This window comes from Lissotriton helveticus, chromosome 7 (genome assembly GCF_964261635.1).
Source record: "Lissotriton helveticus chromosome 7, aLisHel1.1, whole genome shotgun sequence".
NCBI classification, from domain to species: Eukaryota; Metazoa; Chordata; class Amphibia; order Caudata; family Salamandridae; genus Lissotriton; species Lissotriton helveticus.
In genome coordinates this window covers 1,347,051,354-1,347,071,750 of record NC_136068.1, presented here as the reverse complement: position 1 = coordinate 1,347,071,750, position 20,397 = coordinate 1,347,051,354, and positions in this window count along the sequence as shown.

Sequence of the window (20,397 nt, the reverse complement as noted above, 5' to 3'; positions counted from 1 at the left end):
GCCAACTACCCAAGTACAACTTTAGGGCCTGGACCGCCATTGCACTGCCACAGCCACCAGGGAACCTCCATTCCCTAGTGATTGTGCTGCAGTTAGGGGCACAGTAATATGCTGGTGGTGCTGCTGCAGCACCGCTATGTATATTATGAGTTTCAGGGCTGCCTGCGGTGTCATGGAGGTCTTTACTCCATGATAAGGCTGGCAGTCCTAAAACAAAGGGGGCCCTCCAGTTGTTGCCCATATGCGTGGGGGTGTGTGCAGGGGGCACAACATGTACCCCTTGTGTGCATGCACCGCAGCTCCAGCAGAGCATAGACTTTACAGTCGATGCTGTGGTTTTGACGTTCCCATTGTGGTGTCCATTTTGGGGGCACCACCCAAAAAACCCAACCTTGCACAAGGAAACTTGCAATCTGGCGAGCAAGGTGCCCACAGGGTTGGCAGTGCAGGGGCGGGCCACCAAACTCGTAATCAGGCCCTAAGTATCTAGCACTTTCTTTTAAATGGTTTATGTTGGAGTCTTAGGGCCTGATTATGAGTAAGGCAGACCACAGAACCACCGTACTGGTGTTGGCAGCCTGACCACTGCCAAATTGCAGGTCCGCCCACAGTATTTTGAACATGGCGATTGGACTGCCACAAGATCGTTGCTCCGCTCGGATCATAGATCCCATGCAGCAGAAGCGGTGCTGGCAAGGACAGCAATATGCATGCGGTGCCGCTACGGCCCCCCCAAGCATATTTCAAGATGCCTGTCCACCACCTATTTCATGTGAGCCCACCATGAAAATAGTGGCAGAGAGGCAACTAAGGGGGCCCTAACAGGGCTCCCTGCCACTCTGGGGACTGGGGGGAGCATGCCAGGATTTATGCCCCCAGTTCTTGCGTGGAGTGGCACATATACCACACTGTGTACGAAGGTGCAGTTGGCGCTCTGTTGGTGGTAGTCGGGATGTTAGATTCTTCTTTGAGCCTAACAGCAGTCACCGTCAGACTGCAGCAGGACTGCTCACCAGACTAGGATTGAACTCCTAATCTGGCAGGATGTCACACCACGGCTTTGCCCGGCCTACAGTGGACAGCGTATTGCGGACCCTACTGTAGGACAACTGAAGTCATAATCAGGCCCTGTATTTAATTTTATAATTTTAGTCTGAAATCCTTTATTGCAATTGTATTTACATTTTGTAGAAATAGTTTGTGTTTTTTATTAGTATTGTTGGTGTTTAGAAATATAACAAAAACCAGTTAGTTGTATGTATGTAGGTAATGATATCATTAATGAAATTTTTCTAAAGGACATGTGACACATTTTTCTCATTTGGTTTATTTTATAGTGTTACATTTTAAACATTTACAGTTCAACTTAAAAATAAACATTTATGTAAAGTTAGGTAAAATATTGTTTTCATGTTTTTCATTAGAAAAAAAGTAAATTATATTTAATTATTAATGCATGTCGTAAATTTTCCACATTTATTTTCCATTTTTTAACAGTTTTGTAACATTGTTTTATATACATATTTGAAACATCATTTTGACATTTTTTTAGTATATATTAAAAAAGTGTATATACATGTTCATTCATTTTTTAAAAACATTTTTTCATACATTTATTTAACGGTTTTATATTATCTCCCAATCATTTCTTTGGGGATATTTATTTTTACTGCTACCTTCTATTTTATAATCTATTTGTGTTATTTTCAGTCTATTTTCCCAGACCAGGATGCAGTAGGGAGCTGGAACAGGTAAGTCTGTTTTCTACTGATTTTTAAACTGTTTTGAGGGTGGGAAGGGTTTAAGGGGGAGTTCTACAAGTTAGTTATAATGTTGTTTGTGACTATTATGTGCATTTAGATGTACTAATAGTAGTATTTTCCAATAGTTTGTAGTTTTGGTTTTTCGTGCTCTGTTTTAGTAATGTATTGTTATGTTAAATTGTGCTATGGTAGTTATATTTTGTTGTTTAAGTGTGATGTGTATATATTTTTGAGAATGTAATGTGTTTTGTGGGTGGGCTTTCTAATTAACTTTATAGGTTTTTGTCTAGGAACGTGTCCGATGAGCGTTGGGAGTTTCTGTTTTATTTTTTAAAACAAAGTCAATTTCGGTGTATAATAAACAAATTCTTTGTACTTTGATTTCCATTTTTCTGGTTTACTGGACTGTTTCCTTTTTAGAACACTTTTCACGTTTGTTATGATTACTGCATAATTTGGATTGCTTTAAGGGATCTCTATTAGATTTGTTTTATTTTTGCAATTGTTTTTTGATTTTGGTCAATATTTTCCTATTTTTGGTGGATTACTACAGAGGAAGATCTGCAGAACAGTAAGTTGTATGCATTTTTTTCTTTTGGGTGGGAATTGTGATATTTTTATTGTTTGTGTAAATACAATGTGATTGTTATATGTAATTTTGTGGTTTAAATGTTGTAATTATTGTATGTGATGGATTGAGTTTGTTTTTCGTTTCTTGGTTGGTGATGGTTACATCTTTTACTTAAATTATATATATATATATATATATATATATATATATATATATATACTTTTATCATCTCCGTTTTGATTAAGAATGGAATTATATTAAATGTTTTGACTGGTGAAATAAAATATTTACTTTTTTATAAAAAATGATTTGTTATATTGGTTTAAATTTGAGATAATATTCTAGGTTTATGGTAGGTTTAAATGTATTTTATAATATGCTTTTGGTTATCATTCTAAGTACTATACTCCGTTGCTATTTATGAAGAGTTTGACTTTAAAATGTAGCATGTTGTGCATTCTTTTGGTGTGTTTGTTAAGTTTAGGGGCAATTTGGCAGATTACTCCATTTGTAGTTGTTGGTAGCTTTTCTTTTTTTGTAATGCTTCTAGAAATTTGGGGTTCTGCCTAATGTGGATTTGTTTCTTCCTAGTGTGGATTGAAGGCATTGTGCCATCCTTCCACTGCATTATTTGTTTTCACTTCCTGTGGCAAGGAGCTGTCATAGACATTCCACTATGGTATTTGGAATTTTAGTTGAGATCTGTGTCTTGAGCAATGCAGTTGGCCAACCCAAGTGTCTTCAAAATAATCTACTAGGGGGCTTAGTTTGTCTTCATTTAATTTTAGAAAGGGCTGTCTATAAGTAAATTGTAGTGATTGGCTACCTCTGTGACATGAACATAAGATAATGCTATCATTGTTTTTATTTCAAATGCAAAGTGGATGTTTGAGGCATCTTCTACACTTACAGCACAATTTCGAGTTTGGCGGTCTAAATGCTGGACCGCCATTGCAGTGATCAGGAGAACGCCATCAAGCTGGCGGCTTCCAGACTGCCATATTAAAACAACACCACTGGGCTGGCTGTGCTGTGCCAGCAGTGCAACAACAATGGAATGCTTTGGCTCATAAAGAGCCTGAAGCATATGCCACTGCCGTAGCAGCACCACTTGCATGTTGGGGGCTATATGTATCATGCACCTTGTCAAGCATGGCACACAGTGCACGCACAATAGTGCAAGCAGAGGGGGACACAACATGTGCCCCCATGGACATCCCCTTTGGGCTAAAACACAGCCGCGGTCAGTAGTAGGTGTACCTGCAGGGTGGTGACGTGGGGAGGGGCAGTGCAGTGCACGCAACGAAATTCGATTTATTTATTTATATGTTTACTTACCTGTAAAGCTGCGTAATCCATAGATTACTGCCCTCCACCCTGCCCCTCCCCCTCCCCACGTCACCGCCCTGCAGGTACACCTACTACTGACTGCGGCTGCTAAAACACACTGGGACCTGGTTTGGGGCCCCTTACCCTGCCTTTTGTCTGACCTGTTCATGGTGAGGTCCCTGCCATGAACAGCTCGTCAGATAGGCAGGTTGTAATCTGTATGAAGGTGCCGGCATCTGCACCGCCATCGAAGACCACCGATTTCCCCACTGCTGCCCCTTTGGAATCTAGGATTGTGTCAGGTTGGTGGCGGTCTGACCACCAAACACATAATCGAGCAATCGGACAGTCACCGTGGGTATGGCGGTCTTGGGACCGCTGTTCTCATAATCAGGCCCTTAGAGCAGATTGTTAGAGGTGTCCCCACATGCTTTGATTGCATCAATAGTAAAAGCTTTGGATGGCTGTGTGGGAGTAAATTGCTAAAATGGTTTGAATCATAGCTTGCTCAAAATCTATGACTATTTTTTGGGGGTAGTAGTTATTTGTTTTATGTTCAATGTGGTTCATGAGGTCTTCATAAGTGCTGCTTTTTTTATTTGGAAGTAAGGCATCTATAAAATGGATATTTGCAGTTTGATATTCACCATGTAGGATGTAAAATGGATATTAATAGTTGACAATTCACCATGTAAGATGTATATCTGACTGAATGGTTTGGATTCCATTTTGAAGGTCCCATCCATCATCCACGTTGGACGTTGGCTACGTTTTAGTAAGTTACTTGCTGTAAAGAATATTAGGATTCATTTCTCATTATTTAGTTTTCATGTAAAAGGAAAGATTCAGCTTGGTATTTTCTAGGGGAAGTATCTCTGGAGGCTTTTTTAGTTTGTGCAATTAAATGTTTTAAAGGAGGTATAGGTAGTTGTTCGCATGTTATTTGTTTGGGGACTTTAGGCAGTATATCTTTAAGGATTTTGGTTGCTGATTCCAGGTAGCTAGTGTTGCCTCTCTTATATCCTGCAATATCTGCCTTACTTTTACTTCTGTCACGCTTGAGGGCGGTTGTGCTCTCTTACATGAATTACAACATCATCTTTTGCAGTTGCCCTCCCATAGAATGCATTAGAATAATATTTGGCACATTTCCAATTTATATTTTCTGTTGATGCACTTTCTTGATTGTAGGTGTAGCCTACGTGATTCAGTAACTGCTTTCCTTTCTGTGAAGTTATTTACTTTGCATTATGTCTGAAAGTAGTGTAATAGTACTAGCATATAGAATATTTTAAAATTTGTACGTTTATAATTTACATGTGAAAATATGCAACTACTTCTATTTTGTTTAGCTACATTTATGTTCTGTTTGTATGTTTCAAACAATTTTGCAGCTTTGCCATTGAGGTGTGAAGCAGGAAGTTATTTTTCTGTTGGATAGAAAAAAATGTCAGTTTCTTTTTAACTGTTAATTTGTTGGTAGTTTGTAGAGGTTGAGGTCTTTATTTTTGCTTGCTTTTTGCGTGAGTTTAGAGATTTTTTATGTCTTTTTGATGGTTTGTGGTAAAAACAATTCTCAGAGTTGATTGGTTTTTTAAGTTGTAGTTTTGTATTTTAAGAAATCTATGTAAAGAGATAGAAGTTTGAGGCTGTTTTATTATTTGGTATTTTATGTTTTTAAGTTTAATAACAAGTACATTTAATTTAAATATAATTTGTACTTACTTCGTTAGGTAGTTATTGAATTATAAATGTTTCTTCTTTAATGGTTTAGTGACAAAATCCAGCAGAGGTTCAGGGGAGCGTGGCTTGGGCAGGAAGCATGATGGCTGCTGAGCAGAGAGCTCCGTTGTGGCTTAACATATATCCTGCCATTACAGCCTGCTGTCAGAACTAGAGCAAGACTGCCTGATGCCGCTGGGGAGAGGTGACAGAGCTGCGAACAGCAACGTGCCATCCGATAACAAAGACGGCTTGGAAGCTGCGGACTAGCGGTGACGTAGAGCCCGGGGGAGGTTGCCGGAGATCGAGGTTGCCTGCTGGAATGCAACACTGAGGAGAAATTACTGTGGTGTGCTGAGACGCCACTCTTCGTTGCCTGCTTCACTGGGAAGGCCCAACCAGTGTGCTGGGGGCTGGTCGTGGAGCCCGGTGAGTGGTGATGCCATTTGCTGATACGGACGGTTGGAAGACCACAGCCTGGTGGTGACACCACGCCCAAGGAAGGCTGCGTGGGACCCGTGACAGCCACTGGAGGACTGGCCTGCACTCCAGCAAGGAGAGATAGCTGCAGTGCACTGAAGTACCAACTGTGAGGCCCTGGCTGAATTGGGACGGCCCGAGTGGTATGCTGGGGGCTGGTTCCAGGCACCCAGTGTGGGCCGCACGGGACCCACCCAGCATAAGCAGCCTGTAAGGTAGGCCTGAAATTGAGAGATTGTACAGATGGGCTCCGTATGAGCTGGAGATATAGGCTCCCTGGGGTCAGAAAGCTTTGAACAATTGCCCACGAGTTGTAAGAGCTACCCACGCAGAAGTGAGACAAGAACATGCAGTAAATTGGAGGAAAGCACCTGGAGAAGCGGTGTAGAGTGCAAATGGCTGATACACCAATTAGGCCCCGGGGAGAGTAGCTCCATCTACTGGATGCCACACACTTGAAGGTCCGGACGAGGCATAAACATTGAGTGAGTGCCTTGTTGCTGAGCGCGAAGTGGTATTGGAGTGCAAAACACAGAAGGCACAATCGAACATTGGGAGGCTACTGAGGGAATTGGCAGGATGCCCTACCTAGATGCCATGGAAGGATATAGTGGGCAATGTTGACATTTGAATAGGGCAATACAACCCTTGACCTGGGACAGATGGCAGACGAGGCCATTGCAGCATACCCTGCTGGTGGCCGGTTGCAGATTCAGGTGGGACCTGGTGCCATTCCCTAGCGTGGAGCGTTGTGGGATGGGCTCCCTCCAGATTTCAGATACTCTTCCAACAAGAGCAAGCGACAGCAGAAGCAAGGAGACTCACCCACTGAGGAGGGGGAAGCCCACACCCCACCTAACTCTCTGGGAACTGAGGAGTCAGAACAAATGGATCAAGCCCTTCACAAACACCTTGATCAAATATAAGCAGCAATCGTAGACACGAAAACAGCACTGCAGAAAGATATTGGGACGGTGTCTGTCAGCCTGTGTCTATTGCAGGCAGATCATCATAAGCCAGTGTAAAGGACGAAAACAATTGAACAGACACTTGAAACGATAAAACCATATCACACAACCATGTCCAACAAGCTGGAAAATCTGACCGCCAGAGATTTTGAAACACGAGAAGAGGATGCTGAAGGGTGTAACAGACACAACAATATACACTTAGTGAGACTGCCAGAAACCAAAGAAGGCACAGTTATGGTGGCTTATCTGGAGGAATGGTTCAGAACAACAGTGGCACCGGGTCTGCTAACTCCTTTCTTTGCTCTAGAAAGAGCACACAGAGTACCATCATGCTCACCGGCTCTGGGGCAGCCACCTCGGCCTGTATTGGCACGCCTATTAGACTGCAAGGATCATGACATCTTGATACAATGGGACCGTACCAATGGACCTTATCTCGTGGACAATAACAAGGTGTCCATTTTGCCAGACTTCACTGCTAAAGTGCAAGCCCAACACACTTCCTTCCTGGAAGCTAAGAAAGCATTGCGAACAGAGGGAATCAGATACTTTTTAATATTCCTGGCAAAGGTACGGATCACGCTAGATGAAACCACACATTTTTATGATTCACCAGAAGAGGTCAGGGCATGGTTGGAAACCTACAGACAAAATGGATATACGTTGCAGGTGGGGACCCACAGCTCAAAACCTCCCAAATCACAGCAAAAGCAGCTATGATGCTCATCCAGATGGATATAGTTACAGAAGCTATCCGCATCACAGACCGCACAAGAAAGGAAGACGGCGCTGCTGGCTGTGGCTGAGGTACTGACTCAAACCACAGAGAAGGGTTGCTTCGGGAACACTTCGGAACACAGCGCAGAGGAATCTGAACTAGGGACATCGGGCAGTAGTGAAGTAGAACTGCCAGATGTGACCCCAGAGACAGCTGATAACAGAATTTAGATTAGCTACAGCGACCCAGACACAGGAACATATGAGTACAAAGCGAGTGAGGCACAGGGATTACCGACAGCAAGAGGGATTTATTGCCCTGTCAGAAAATATTGAGGCCTAGGAAGACCAGGGAAGTGGTGTCCAATACCTCGCACACCCCCACCATGATAATCTCTAACAGGTGGATACCAGGGACAATCTTTCAATAATGTTTTTTCTCTTTTTCAGGTTTGGGCGGTGAGTTGTTGTGAAGCTGCCCTGGGTAAAGGGAGCTAGCTTCTTGTTGGGACAATGCGGCAGTCTCTAAGACATTGATGCTCTCACATTTAGTATTAAATCTGTTTATTAAGCAGAAAAAATAATCACACTGCACCTCACAAAGAGAATTAGCATCGACGCCGAGGGGCGGCTGTCTGGGCCAGTGGCATAGTACACGCCCAACATAGTGATACCAGACGGTCATAGTTAACACAGCAAGCCGCCTACAACCCATCCGGGCCGGCCGCGTCTAAAGAGGTGCTCGGAGGATGCAAGTGGAGCTAATGACAATGCGAAGAAACAAGAGTCTGCAAAATGAAACAAAACTAACCCCAAACTCCCTGCCCCCCCCGCCCCCCCCCTCCTTGTCCAGTAGTCAAGCACAGGGTATCACATCTACGCCATCTCATCTACGAACCCAGTGGAGCCGCCGTCACCGGGCCCTTGCGTTTGCGTGTACGCGCCTCAGGCTCCGGCAAAGGGGTATCTGCGAGGCGTAACAGTCGGAGATACCGGGGACAGCTTACCTCCCGGAATTCCCCGGTCAGCAGGGAGAGGAAGGGCTGCCACAAAGCCGCAAAATCCACCCCCCTCCCTGTCGCGGTTAGTGAGAGCTTTTCCATACCCAGTATTGCCCAACGCCTATGTAACCAGCCCAGTTGCAGTGGAGCCTGCGCCGCCCTCCAGTGAGCCACAATGTTCTGTACCGCCGCCCCCAATGCCAGTGCAATCAGTCTACCCCTCCAGGACTTCAGAGGGTACATGAGGGCGTTAGGGAGACCAAGTATGATGTAGGCAGGGAAACGGGGCAGTTGTGTATCTAGGTGGGAGTCAATGAGGTCCAGGATGGGGGTCCAGTACGGACGGAGCTTATCGCATCCCCACAGCAAATGCTCCAGTGTCCCCAATTCCCCACACCCCCTCCAACAGCGATCGCTCACTCGGGGGTCCCACTGATGCAACCTCTCGGGGGTGTGATACCAGTATGTGGCAATTTTGGTCATCGTCTCAGTGAGGCCTGTGTGATGGGCCGAGTGTCTGGCCCTGTAGTAGACACCCTCCCATTCCTTCCTCGTGAGTTGGCGCCCCAGGTCCCTTTCCCACCCAATCTGACCTGCGTTGTATGAGTGAGTATTGGTGAGGAGAAGCTGCTGGTATAGATCCGAAATGATTTTCTTATCTGATGTGCGGGTCCATAGCCACTTCTCATAGTGTGTGAGATGTCGTTGGGCGCCCGGTGAGATGGAAGGGTGAAGGACCCAGTGCCGCACCTGTAGGTATCGCAGTCGGTCTGCCTCAGCAACACCATAGTCCTGCTGCACCTGGTGAAACGGAAGTATCCCTTTGAAGTCAAACATGTGGCCCACCGCCCTGCAGGGGGTCGCCCGCCATGCCTCAAAAGCCTTCGTGTCCAGTCCCGGTGTGAAATCTGGGTTATCAAAGATCGGCGTCATCGGCGACGGAAAAGAAGTCAACCCCTTCTTCACAGCAACCTTGTCCCAAACCCCAAGGACGGTGCTCGTGATGTCCGAGGCGTATAAGTTGGGGGGTCTGTGGCACCGTGGGAGAAATGGGACTCCCTGTAGTGGACGACCGGCCACTGCCTGGTCCTGAAAGAGCCAGTGCTTGCCCGATTCTAGTTGATGCCACTCCACCAACGTGCGTAGTTGTGCCGCCTGAAAGTATAGCGCGAGGTCGGGTATCCCCACTCCCCCATGTTCCGGTGGCAGGGTCGCTATAGTATGCTTGAAACGCGGACGTCGCCCATTCCAGATAAATCTCGATAAGTCCGACTGTGTGTTCTTGAGCCACTCATGTGGTGGTCGCAGGGGGAGTGTCTGGAACAGGTACAAAATCTGTAGGAGCAAGGTCATCTTGACCCCCGCGATTCGGCCAAGCCACGACAGCGTGAGAGGCCTCCAACGCCGCAGCTGGTCACGGATCTTTCCCGTCAGAGTCGCGTAATTGGCCTCTGCAGTGGCCCGCACTGTCGGCGCCAAGTGGACTCCTAAGTAGGAGATGGAGGAGGCCGACCATTGCACCTGAAACTCCGCCTTGACCTCCGTCAGGACGTCGGGGGCCAGTGAGATATTCAGGGCCTCCGATTTCGCCTCATTGATTTTAAAGCCCGAGGCTTGCGCGAAGGTGTGGAGTTCCACGAAAAGCGCTCGCAGTGATTGCATCGGGTCAGTGAGGGATAGCAGTATGTCGTCCGCATACAAACTAATTTTGTGAGTGTCACCACCAAAGCGGACACCCGAGATGCGATCGTGTTGTCTCACTCTCTGCGCCATCGGCTCCATATAGAGGGCGAACAGGAGGGGAGAGAGCGGGCAGCCCTGTCGAGTACCCCTGCCGATTTCGAACCTCGGGGAGGTATGGCCATTGACCCGCACCGCGGCATTGGGACGCCGATAACAGTTGAATATGCGGTGACAGAGAGTTTCCCCAAACCCGAAGCGCTGCAACACCTGTTCCAGATAGGGCCAATGCACCCTGTCGAACGCTTTTTCTGCGTCGATGGTGAGAAGCATGCAACCCGGTCTCGTGCGCGAGCCAGCCTCGATGAGATGGAGGACTCGCCGAGTATTGTCGCTGGTCTGCCTCTGGGGGATGAATCCCGACTGGTCAGGGTCTACCAGCTGCTGCATATACGGCGCCAAGCGGCTCGCAAGGATGCCGGTGTAAAGTTTCAAATCCACATTTAGCAGGGAAATGGGCCGATAGGAGCCGCATTCCGTCGGGTCACGACCAGCCTTAGGGATCACTGATATGGCCGCCTCCAGCAATTCAGGGGGAATGGCACCGGGTCGATCAAAGGTGTTAAACAGGTCGCGCAGAATGGGGGCGACCTGCTGGCAGAATGTCTTATAGAAGGCCGCCGTATAGCCATCCGGTCCCGGTGACTTCCCCACCTTGAGGCGGGATATCGCCGATATGACCTCCTCCAGGCCAATGGGCCGGTCTAGGAAGTCCGCTTGTGCTTGCGTGAGGGTGGGGAGCGTCGCGCCGTGCAGATAGTCCAGGCCCACCTGGGGGTCAAGGTGATCCGCGTCGTAGAGGCCGGCGTAGAAGTCGCCAAAAGCTGCCGCTATATCTGCGTCTTCCGTAACCTGCGTCCCGCGCGTGGAGTTGAGGGCGCCCACTTGGCGTCTCTGCTCCTGTGCCCGCAGCCTACTCGCTAAAAGCTTCCCGCAGCGGTCACCACCGGTGTAGTACACGTGCTTGAGATGGATGGCGGCGTATTCTGCCACATCCTGGTCTAGAGCCGCGAGCATCTTCCGCTCCGTGCATAACTGGCGCCACGCCCGCGCGGCCCCAGTGCGTTGGTGCATCTGTTCCAATTCAGCCACCCGCTGAGTGAGTTCGGCTCTTTTCAGTGCTCTGTCCTTGTTATCAGCGGAGGCGATAGAAATGATCTCGCCTCGCAGGACTGCCTTGAGGGCCGCCCATTGAGTGGCCTTGGACGTGTCGTCGTTGGCATTGTGGGCCAAGAATTGCGCGAGCGCGATCTTGAGCCTATCCTGTGTTGCGGGAGACAACAGGAGTCCGTCCCGAAGCCGCCAGTGGCGCCGTGGTGTCGGCGTAGGCGCCATCCGGAGAGTCGCCACCACCGGGGAATGATCAGACAGCGAGGCTGGGAGTATCTCTACGTCCTCGGCCTGCGCCATCAGCTGTGCGGAACACAAGAAGTAGTCCAGTCGCGCGTAGGTCTTATGTGCCGCTGAGTAGTAGGTGTAAGCCGCCGAATGTGGGTGGAAATGTCACCATAAGTCAGTGATGGCCAGGTCAGAAAGATGTGCATGCCCCGATTCTGAGAGTGCCCCCATCTGTCCAAACCTCTGGCCGGTGCGGTCAGCCGTGTTGTGAAACACCAGGTTCAGGTCTCCCCCAAGCAGTAGGTGTGGATGTGTAGTGGCTGTGGCAGCTTCCAGTGCCGTGAGAAGGAACTTTTCCTGCCCCTCATTAGGTGCGTACACCGAGCCCACCAGCAACGTCTGCCCCGCCACCTGGAAGCTGTGGAGGAGAAGCCGCCCCTTGATCTCGGCCTCTTTCTGCATGACCCGCCCCTGGAAGGACCTGGCAACCAGTATAGCCACCCCAGCAACCTTTTGTGTGAGGAGGAGAAAATTTGCCACGGGAAGGCGCGCAACCGCAGCCTAAGGTGGTCCTTGGGCACCAAGTGTGTCTCCTGTAGGAGGCAGATATCTGCCTTCGAGTGGTCTAGGAAGGACAGGACTGCTCTGCGTTTGACCGGGTTGTTGAGGCCTCGCACATTAAGGGAAAGTATCCTCAGTGGGCGTGTCATGGTGGGCGTAGTGAGTGGTAAGCTATCGTTATGTCTGGTGCTCGCGATGTGGCGGCATGGCGCGGAGCAGTCCCCTGGTCAGCGCCACCCCAGTTCGTGACCCCCAGTAAAGAGCCCACAGGCCCTGGACAAGGAGAGTGCCCTCCCCCCTCCCTCCCTTCAACCAACTCCCTTCCAACTCCCTCTTGCAGAACACCCCCCTACCCACCCCCTCCCCCTCCCCCTCTCCCCAACTGACCCTTCCCCCACTCCCCCCCCCTCTCTAGCCCCAAAAATGAACTGTCCCCTGCGCCCCCACCATCGTTTCCCCCCCACCCCAATCCCCAAAACCCAACCAAAGAAACCAGAATGAACATCATAGTCCCAGGTCAACCTAGTGAAGGAAGGACCTGTGGAGTAGTCAGTGTTCAAAGTGACCCAAGCCAGTTGGAGTCAAAGTACAGATAGGGTACGTGGTGGTAGCGACCGTCGTGGCTCCCCACCCCGCCACCCCTCATGATGCTACTGTCTCTGCATGCCCCCGCAAAGAGTGACTCATGGAGGTCCAGCGGTGTCCTTTGCTACTTCCTGAACAGCGTCAGCCTGCTCCTTGGCAATTGTCAATGGGTCCGGTCGGGCCCGCTGCTTGGGCTGTCTCCGTCTGCGGACCTTCTGCCAGCCGTCGCGACGGGGTCTTGATGAGCGTTCCTGTGACGACTCCGTATTAGTGTCGTCGCCGACATCCTGCTCCGGGAGCTCGATCCCCAGCAAGGTGCAGACGTCCTGGAGGGAACGCATCTGGTGGAGAGAGCCATCCCAACGGAAGATTAGTCGAAATGGATGGCCCCAGGAGTAGGGCACCTCCTTGTCTCTCAAGAAAGAGGTGACAATCTTGAATTCCTGTCTCTTTTGGAGTGTGATCGCTGAGAGGTCCTGAAAGAGCTCCACTGATGCATCTCGGAAGCGGAGGGGTCGAGACTGGCGCGCCTCTCTAAGGATTCTCTCCTTCAGGGGGAAGTCTGGGAGGAACGCCAGTATGTCCGGGGGAGGTGCAGGAGCCCGGCGGGGCAGGCCCACTCGGTGTGCACGGTCAACGCGGATGGGGAAGTCCGCCGGCTCCTTGAGGATTTCCCGGAACAGCTCCTGGAGATATAGGGTGACACTATTCCCCTCCATCTTCGATGGCACGCCCCGGACCCTGATGTTGTTCCGCCTGGAACGGTTCTCCAGGTCCTCGGCGTGTGTCTGTAGACCTATCTGCTGTTCACGGAGCCGCAGGACTTCTTGCTGAAGATGCACCATCTCCTCGCAGCGGACCTGGTTCGAGTCCTCCATCGCGGCCACCCTATCCCCCAAGCCGTCCATGTCTCTGCGTAGTTCCTTTTGTTCGCTCACCAACTCCTGCTTGAGAGTCTGGAAGTCCTCTCTCAGCGATCCGAAGAGGGCCTCGAGGAAGGATCTCGTGACCGGGGCCTCCTCCTGGTTCCCACTCTTACTGGACGCGGGTATGGGCGACAACGACGCCGGTTGAGCCTTGTCCCCTTTCTGGGATTGTTTCCCCAGCAGGTCGGCGATAGAGCGGCCTCCTCTTCGATTGGCATTTGCCATCTTGGTGTGGTTCGCCGAGCCCTCTCTCTACGTTCACGTTCCCGGGTTGACGCTCCGGCAGGACAGTCACTACCCCCCGGGGGATCGCTGTGACTTCGGGGTTCAGGGATTATGCAGTGTCTCTGGGGGGCCGCCGGGTCTGACAGATCGCCACTCGCCAATGGCCCAATGCCCCTGTTGTCCCGTGAGTGCTCCCCGGGCGTCCGCGGTCGTCGCGGCCTAGTCCGTCCAACGCTAGTCGTGCCCCCACTCACCGCCAGTAATGCTCAGGGCTCCTCCGGGAGACACCGCTCCTTCTGAGATTGCAGACGTCTCCAACCCCCTGGCTCCTCTCCGCTGGTCCGCCTAGTCCCAGACCGGGCCCTCTATTCTGGCGATGGCCGCCTCCCGCCCGGCTGCCGGTCAGGGTGCGCGCTCGTGGGTAGATCCTACGGCGATCAGGGCCGCAGGTGTCACTATCGCCTCACAGCCGCCTCCGGGAGCCCCGATCACCGCCCTCACTCGCTGCTCCCGAATCTGTGCGCTCCTCCAAGTGGCGCAGGTGAGTTCCTGTCCACAGCCGGCCCTTTTCCCGGCCGGTGAGTAGGCCCCGACCGGGCCCTCGATGCCAGCACTGCCGGCCTCCTACGTCGCAGGGTGGCACACCTCGGGGACTCTCAGCTTGCCAGTCAGTGGCGACCGGGCCCCGAGCGGGGAGGCGCAACAACACTCAGCTCGGCCGCCAGCCACCCGGCGCTCACCTTTCAAGCCTGCTCAGGCCCAAGCCGGGGCCTCGATTTGGCCGCCGGTGTCATCCGCTCCCGGGGCCGCCCAGCCGGGACCAAGGCTGCCGCGGGCCCCGCCGCTTCTCCGCGGCTCCCTCACCGGCAATCCTGTGCTGTGGCTACGCCTGCCGCTCCACTTGCCGCCGACGGCGAACTCGCCGCCTCACTAGCCACCGGGGACCACGGCCTGGGTTGGGCCCCCCTCTCGACTGTGCTGTGGAGCTCACCGGCCGCCGTCAGGAGCCAGGTACTCCAGGTCTGAATACAGGGCCATCCGCCCACCAGGGGCCAAGGCGGGCGGGCGAGGCGACTCCCGGCCAATGCTCCAATCTCCCAGGGTCCCGACTCTGCACCCGCTCAGCCCACGCTATCCCGCTAGGCCCCGACCGGGCCCTCGATTTATAAGCTCCCGGCCCACCTTGTTACTCACTGCCGGGAGCTCCACGGGCCGCTCGAGTCTCTTCTCTCCCTGCCAGTTGCCTCAGGGGCCAGGTGCTTATACTGCGTGGGCCAACTCCTCCAGTGCTCCGCCGTTGCCCAGTCGCATAGGCCCAGACCGGGCCCTCAATTTCCGCGCTCCCGGCGTATCAGATTTCAGCCGCCGGGAGCTCAGTGCGCCAGGCCAGCCCCTTGCTCACTCGGCGCCTCTTGAGGTTGGGGGGGTGCGCGGCGTCCCCCGATAGGGTCCCTGGCCGCCCAGCCCCTCCTCGGTCAGTCCGCTTAGGCCCAGCCCGGGGCCTCGATTTGGCGCCTTCCGCACCTCTCGCTTCTCTCGGTCGGGGTCTCCCCCGGGCGGGACCAATCTCCGGCTTCCCGGTGTTTCAGGGGACGCCACCGGCCTCTCAGTCGCGTCGGGGGTACTTGCGGCGGTTGTGGGGAGCAGGGCCTCTTGAAGGTCGATGTTTGGGGGCAATTCGCTATGTTTATGGGTGCTGAAGGGGAATTAGGGCAGGGAGCCACGCAGACCTGCGACTGTTCAGGTCGCCATCTTGGCCACGCCCCCATGCTCTCACATTTAGAAGTACCAACAGGAGGTGGGGAAAGTGGGGGGAGGAAGGGGGTTATAATGGATTGAGTTATTTTATGACATGCCGCATTTACACTAAGAAGTTCAAATGATCTTCTGGAATGTACGAGGAATGGGGTCCATGTCTAAACGGCACAAAATTCAGTTACCTCACACGCCGAGGCATACAAGTGGTGAAACACATCTTACACTAGAAGAAAGTGCTAGGCTCAGGTGTAGGTGGCATGGTCAGTTATACACCACCACCTAGTCTGCATTCTCGAGGGGCACACTAATATGGATAAGGGCGGGTACTCCTATCGCTGTGAGTATGGTCCACACAGACCCAGAAGGCAGATATGTTCTGATACAAGGTAGGATCCTGGGTAAAGTGATCCTTCTGGGGAGCATTTATGTTCCAAATTCTGAACAGGTCCAATTCCTTCACCAATTATTGACACAGCTTTTTACTTTTGACACCTCCCACACCTTGCTTGGGAGAGATTGTAATTGTGTAGCTGACATCATATTAGACAGGTCAACACCTCTGCTGAATGACATCCCAGTAGCTAAGGTGACCAAGGGGTTTCAGGAATGGTTGGAGGGATGAGACATGGGAGATATCTGGAGATTACAGCATGGAAATACACAGGATTACTTGTACTATTCCCACTTGTATAAATTACATACCAGACTAGACATGTTCATGTCCTCAGGTGGACTGGGATCATCTATTAAATACAAAATGTACTTGGAGCTCACTATTTCGGACCATAACTCACTGCTACTGCACATCCGTCCTATACCTGATCCCACGATAACCACTACATGGAGACTTGATCCTACACTCCTGGAGGACACTCCATTTCGATCACTATTAAAGGGGGCTGTCATAGAATACTCTCATTTTAACCATGGCGTAGTTGGGTCAAGGGTGACCGAATGGCAGGCCTTCAAAGTGGTGTTGAGAGGGAAATGTATGGGCCGTAAGGTCGGAATGAAGACGGCAACATTGAAGGAACTCACCAACTGAAACCCAACTGCACGAGGGGGAGGCTCACCTGAGTAAAGAGGCTGAGGCTTATGAGTAGCTACACGGCCAACGGCAAAATTACAACAAAGTGCTAGAAAGACTGAAATGCTTCGATATGCGGGAATACCAGATGCGGGTGCATTTGGAGGGAGGTAGAGCAGGTAGATTACTTGCTTGGCTAATACGCCCTGAATATGGGAGAGCTCCCATCTCCCAGACACGATTATCAGAGGAAGTGATTATGCACCACCCTAAAGAAATAAATAAATCATTCCGATCTTATTATGTCAAACTATATTCTCAGCCATAGGCACTAAGGCGAGCATTCGTAAATAATTATTTAACACCCTTGCTCCTAGTAATCCTATCTCCTGACAAATGTGAGCTGCAGGGGGGACCAGTTACAGCGATGGAAATCATGGAAGCACTTAAGGGGATAGCCAGAGGGAAAACGCACTGCCCGATGATCTGCGAATGGAGTTCTATGCCACTTACGCCTAGATCGTAGCACAAAAATTAGAGAAACTATATACAGAAGCCTGGGACAAAGGGGAACTGCCCTCTTCAACCAGAGATGAGTTGGTCGTGCCCCTTCCCAAGACTAAAAAATGCACCCACACATGTCAGGCTTTCGCCCCCTCTCGATGCTCAACATTGATTTTAAAATCTTGAGCAAAGTATTAGCCATGTGGCTTTTGTCTTATATGACCAGACTAATACATATAGACCAAAACGGGTTTGTACCGACAAGATCCACCTATGGGAACCTACGAAGGCTGTTCCATATATTGCATCATTCCGACTGTGACCAGTACCTGGACGCAATCATACTATCTATAGACCTGGAGTAGGCATTCGACTCAGTATGTTGGGGTTTCCTAGAAGACACGATGGAACAAATGGTATTAGGGGAAGATTGGATCATGTGGGTGAAAGTATTATACAAGCAGCCATCCTGCATGAGTTAGGGCAAATGGGGTAATTTCGGAACCCTATAACATATACCGAGATACTAGACAAGGGTCTCCATTATCCCCGTTGTTATTTGCTATAGCAATAGAACCACTAGCGACAGCATTTTGGCAACAGGAATGCCATATTGGCATCCACTTGGAAAGGAGGCCCCATGTGATTTCTTTCTATGCGGATGATCTGTTGCTCTATTTGGGGGATGGGGTTACAGGAACACAACAGGCCCTGGCCATGTTAGAAGAATATGCAGACCTAGCAGGATTTAAGATTAATAAATCCAAGACCAATGCCTTCCCGCTTCTGGAAGGCCACACACAACCTGGGAATTTCCCATCGGGCCTGACATGGTCACCCCGCTACTTCAAATATCTGGGAGTCCAAATTCTACATATGGTAGATAAGTATGGGCGAATTTAGCGGATCTGAGATCCGCAAATTCGCGCAAAATTGGCAAAAGAATTAGCAAGTTTGCAGGATTTTTAGAGTAGAGTACTTTCTGGCTAATCAGTAAGTGCTACCTCGTTGGGTAAATATACAGTGCTTTTCCTAACACTACAGCTGCGTAAAGTGCCAGAAGAGTTGTCTCCAGTGACCAGGTGTGTGTTACTATGCCATCGCGCCGAAGAGTGCAGGGGTCCCTTGAGTGAGCTGTCCATCATAGTGGGTAAATGGCGGGAAGATGGTGACACCGCGAGTGTGTGGGCGGGGCCAAACAGGCGGGCCAACTATGCGAGTTCACATGCCTCTTGTGTGCAAAAAAGGTCAGAGACCAATCAGAGCAGCAGACGAGGAGAAAGAATCTCCTGGTCGCAGGAACTGCACGGGGATTGCGCTCATGAAAGCCAAGGATGCAAAGGCCTCTATCTAGCATCACAGCTAATTTTTAACGGTAGATATGAGGAGAAAGCACACCAGCCCTGCCTCGACAAAGCGCACAATGGTTTTTGGGCTGATGAATGCATTACTGGCCTTGAGCTTCAACTCGGGCACCTGCTGTAAGTGCTTCCTGTTGAGGTTTAATTTTTGTGACAGGAGCATTGGGCCAGAATGAACCCTGCCCTTCATATTTATCCAAGAAGATGCCACAGTTTTGTGCGATACCTCTACTCACCTGGAGTACTTTCTACTGGCTAATAAGTAAGTGCTACCTTGTTGGGTAAATGTATAGTGATTTTCCTACACTACAGCTGTGTAAAGTGCCAGAAGAGTTGTCTCCAGCCACCATGTGTGTGTTACTATGCCATAGCGCCGAAGGGCGCAGGGGTCCCTTGAGTGAGCTTGCCATAAAAGAAAAAAAAAATCCGCCCGCCTACAAATTTGCGAATTTTCGGCAATTTTGAGAGATTCGCGGATCGCGAAATTGCCGAAAATCTGCAAATTTTGCGAGCGTAACAGAATTTTGGCCCATGCTTAATGGTGGATGATTGTCGGGAAGGCAACTTGAGCCCGATTGTTAGATCCCTAAAATCGTCCATACAGTTCTGGCAGTCTTAAAAATTACCTCAAATGGCATGCATAGTACTCTCAAATATGATCATGGTGCCCAGACGGTTGTATCATTTTACGAAGCTCCCCGTGGTGATACTCCCACAATGGTTCTCAGACCTGAACCAACTACTTCGGGAACTGGTTTGGGACGGAGTTTGGAATAAAGTGGCACTGGAGATAGTGGAAAGGGCACCTGAAGATGGAGGGATAGGTGCCCCAGACTTTGAACTATTCTATCTGGCAGCCCAACTCAGCGGTAAGCTCAGTGGATAGATGGCCAGAACATAGAGCTACGAGATGAGATGAATGGGAGAAACAATTAAGGATGGTTGGTAGCCAAGCTACTGCACCAGAAAGTGTTCCCCCTGAACCCCAAAATACTTTTGAAGACACAACTATATTACTGGAAGAGATCCCTTAGTTGCACAGAAAACACCCACCCGTATACACCCAAAATACCGTACCCAAGACTTCAGATAGTGGATTGGACAATGGCTGGGACTGCTTCGACATGGGAGCCTTGATACCCATAGATGATTTAATGTCGCAACACGATTTACCTCACAGGCAATTCTTGATTTACTATTCACTGACACGAACAGTCTGAGATATGTGGCAAAGTGGCTCTACAGAGCCCGACACACATACAGTGCTTCAGGTGCTGCTGACCCTTGGGACAGCTAGGCACTTGATAAACTGGTTATATAAAGCACTCCTGGAATCGGTCAAAAACCACTTGACCGTACCAGAGGGAAATGGGAGGAGATTATAGGGAAAACACTAACAGATAAAGAATGGTCAAGAGCATTGCTCGAAACAATTGTCAAGAAACTCTAACTTTAAAACAATCCAATTCAACTATATGCATATGGTGTACCTGATGCCCCATAGAATGAATGACATGAGAGGAGACACTGACCAATCCTGGGCTAGGTGCATAATAAGGATGCTGGCTTTGTAGATATGACCTGGGACTGTACACATTTAATAGGATTCTGGGAGAAAGTCCTGACTGAGATTAGGAAAACTTTGGTCCAATCCCTCCCAAACACACCTGTGACTTGTTTATTAGTACTATTCCCTACACCAAAGGCCAAAAATAGGAAACAGATTTGTAGAGCTGGCACTGGTATAGAAAACAGATAGCCCAATACTGGAAGGCACACACTGCACCCTTGATAAAGGCATGGGAGAAAAAGGTAAAA